The 3,195-nt window shown below is 34.9% G+C and overlaps 1 long non-coding RNA gene across 1 annotated transcript; it reads left to right on the forward strand.

The window, feature by feature from the left end:
- The first annotated feature begins 270 nt into the window (after nucleotides 1-270).
- On the forward strand, nucleotides 271-2,210 carry LOC125493985 (uncharacterized). The gene is made up of 3 exons (XR_007270342.2): nucleotides 271-677; nucleotides 1,174-1,229; nucleotides 2,082-2,210. It is a non-coding gene; the product is annotated as an uncharacterized LOC125493985 (long non-coding RNA).
- The last annotated feature ends 985 nt before the right edge of the window (nucleotides 2,211-3,195 follow it).

Here is a 3,195-nt window from a genome sequence, read left to right on the forward strand (position 1 = left end):
TTAACCAAAATTATCCCAAGTAAAAACCTAATGTTGGATTTAGAGGTTCATGAACTTATCAATGACTTCATGTAAAACTCTGTATTTTTGGGGGTTATTCTTTATAAATAAGAAAATATAAAGAAAATAATCAAAAAGTATTTTAATGTTATTTGAAAAAAAAATACAGTTGGGTAAACCTACAATTATAACTTAACTATGCAACCTACTTAACATACCTAAGAAATAGGAAGTTGATTTGGGAACAAATCCTATTAGACATAAGTTTGTCACCCTATAAATAAGAAAGAAGAGAAAAAAATTAAAAGAATAAAAAACCCTAACCCTTACTCAGCCCTTTTTTTTCCTCCCTCATAATAATTCTCTCTCTCCTCCCGTCTCCTCCCTCGACCCTCTTCTCCTTTCTTTTTCCCTGAACCGTCGGCAACCTCGAGTATGCTGCAGGGTTGTGTGAAAACGAAGGCGTCGAGCGTGCGAAGGCGGCGAGTCGTGCGAAGTGGTGCGAGGGCGTGCAAAGTGGTGCGAGTTGTGCGAGTTGTGCGAGTTGTGCGAAAGGGTGCGAAGTGGTCGAGGGCAGTGCTGGGCAAGTGTACAACGCTGTGTGTGCGAGTGTGCGGTGGTTCGAAGGTTCGAGCGTCATTGTTTTTGTACGAGCGTCGTTGTTTTTGTAAGCTGATGTAAGTTGTAAATCTGATTAGGCTTTGTAAATTAGGTAAGGTATAAAGTTAGTAAAAGAAGTCAGATTATTAGTTATAGTTGTAATGTTATAATAATATTGTTATTCAAATCTGATTTTGGTAGTACTAGGATATGTTAGTTTAAGTGGAGTTGTAAAGGTAATATAGTAAAAGTTAAAGAAATTAATTTATTGAGTACACTATTAGTTCTTAGGTCATTTTTAATTCTCAATTTTGTTTTAAAAATTATACCTATGTATAGTGGGTTAAGTTTTGGCACTATGAATGAGTATAGTATAAGTTAACTAAAATAAGATCTTCCACATAGTTATTGATTCTTAAAAGATGTTAGTTTCAATAGAGTTATGAAAAAAGAAGTGGACAAAAAGAGTAGTTACTTTTATATTCCGAAACACTAAGTCTTATATAGTTAGTCACGTTATTTTATGCTAATTTATCAAGGACGTAGCACTGAAATATTTCATTATTTGATTAGGTCCCAATTTCATAAGCGAATCGTTTCAATATTCAGCGATGATTCTTCGTTACAAGGTACGTACGCATACTAGTTCAGTTGCATATGTTAGTATCATGTTAGGTTATGAATTCGTTCATTGGAACCTAGAATCATGATAGGGAACAATCGTATGATTGTGATTGATGAGATTGTTTGGTGGCATGAGATAGATTGGAAATCTGTATGTATTTCCTGATTGTATGACTTTTGAATTGGATTGCATTGTTATTTAAATGCGTAGTTCTATCGTATCACAAGCATGAAAAATGTTGGCTTGGTATCCTTTGATTAATGGTGTAACAAGGATGTTACAAGAATTAAAGAATTCAACAATGTATGTATTTAAGAAATAACATTAGATGATTATATGTATAATGTGGTGTGAATGGACAATACTAAGAAAGGATTTTGGCAATAATCCTGTAGTTGGACTCCCTACAAGTGATGAACAGTGGGGGGGAGTGTGGGACTTGTTCTATACTCCTACGCAAGCCTACTGTGACGACAATAGTGTCCTTATGAATTTTGATAACTCAAGTAGGCGGAAGGTTCCGTACGATCTTGGGGGTGGTATGCATACTAAGGTGATGGATGCGGGACGGAACGAAACCGTATTTCCATTTCATCTAATATACCAAGTTGTCTATTAAGGATTAAGTAGCCCGTATGATTCTAGTAAGATGACGGTGCCCGTTCGCTGCCAACTAAAATATAAAAGTAATGAATGTAATACTATCGTAGTATCATGTCTAGGAACATTTCTTATTGTCTTGATTATGCTTTGTATATTATCTCGATGTTTTATTACGTACTCACCATAACTGATTGTTTGTTATTGTCTTTTTTTGTTGACTATGATGAACCGTTAATGCTACAATGGGGAGCAGACTAGGTGTGCTGGTGTCGCTGCATGAGATTGAGCATACGGGGGATATTCTCTAGTCTTTAAACTTTAAAACGTTTTGGTTAAAGATTATAGAACTATTATGATTTACTTAGTTTGTGGTTTAAATAAAAAGGGGTTGTTGATGATTCCTGAGTTATAGGTAAACATTTTATTTTCGCTGCAGTAGTTTTCATAATAATGATTTAAGTTAAACGTTTCATTTCAATAAGCCTTGTGTTTCATCCCGGTGGTAACACTCCCAAAGTCGATGCGACGTAGTTTATACGTGTATGGATTTTGGGGGAGTTACATTTCAAACCCTTCCCAAAGAATAGCTACTCACAAATCATGATAAATTATAAACTAAAAGACATTAATAACTATTAACATAAACTAAAACAATAATTTAGGATGAACAAGTAAATAGAGTGAGAATGACATGAAAATAAGAAAATAAAGCAATAATGAGAGAGTAAGAAATTCTCATTAAAGTTGCAAGGAGCCTCAAAATCTTCCGGTTTCCTTCTTAGATTCTTCAAATCCAAATCCAAGCTTTGAACAAGTTTATCTCACTTATCTCTCTAGAAGATGAGATTTTCTCTCTTCAGGGTTCTAAGAATATCTCTCACTTTATTAAATTATCATATAAAATTTTCTCTGTCTCAAATAAGAGGAGTTTGTCTTATATAGTCTTAAAATAAATTAAGTAAAATTACAAGAAAACCCTCGTACACAAGAGAATAAAGAGAAGTTTATTTTTCAAAATAACCCAACGACTCGAGCGGGTTGGAGTGACCTGGGAGCTCGAGTTGAGGTTGACCGGGCGGTTCAATTCTAACCCGGGCGGGTAAGATGAGCAAGACTGAAATTTCAGTTTTTCGTAGTCAGAAATGAGTGCTCGGGTCACTTTTTCAGTGTCCTTAGTTCCTTTCCAAACTATCATATCCGACTGGTTTTTCATCGAAATTGATCTTGTGATCAATTGCTGGAAAGATGTTGAGGCAAGCTTTCATATCCACTTGAATCACCGACAAATATTTTGTGTTATGAAAGATATGCTAATTTTAAGTTGACCCCTATGCAAACCCTTCCAAAACTTCTTATAATTACACCCG

The sequence above is a fragment of the Beta vulgaris genome, chromosome 5 (genome assembly GCF_026745355.1).
Source record: "Beta vulgaris subsp. vulgaris cultivar EL10 chromosome 5, EL10.2, whole genome shotgun sequence".
NCBI lineage: Eukaryota > Viridiplantae > Streptophyta > Magnoliopsida > Caryophyllales > Amaranthaceae > Beta > Beta vulgaris.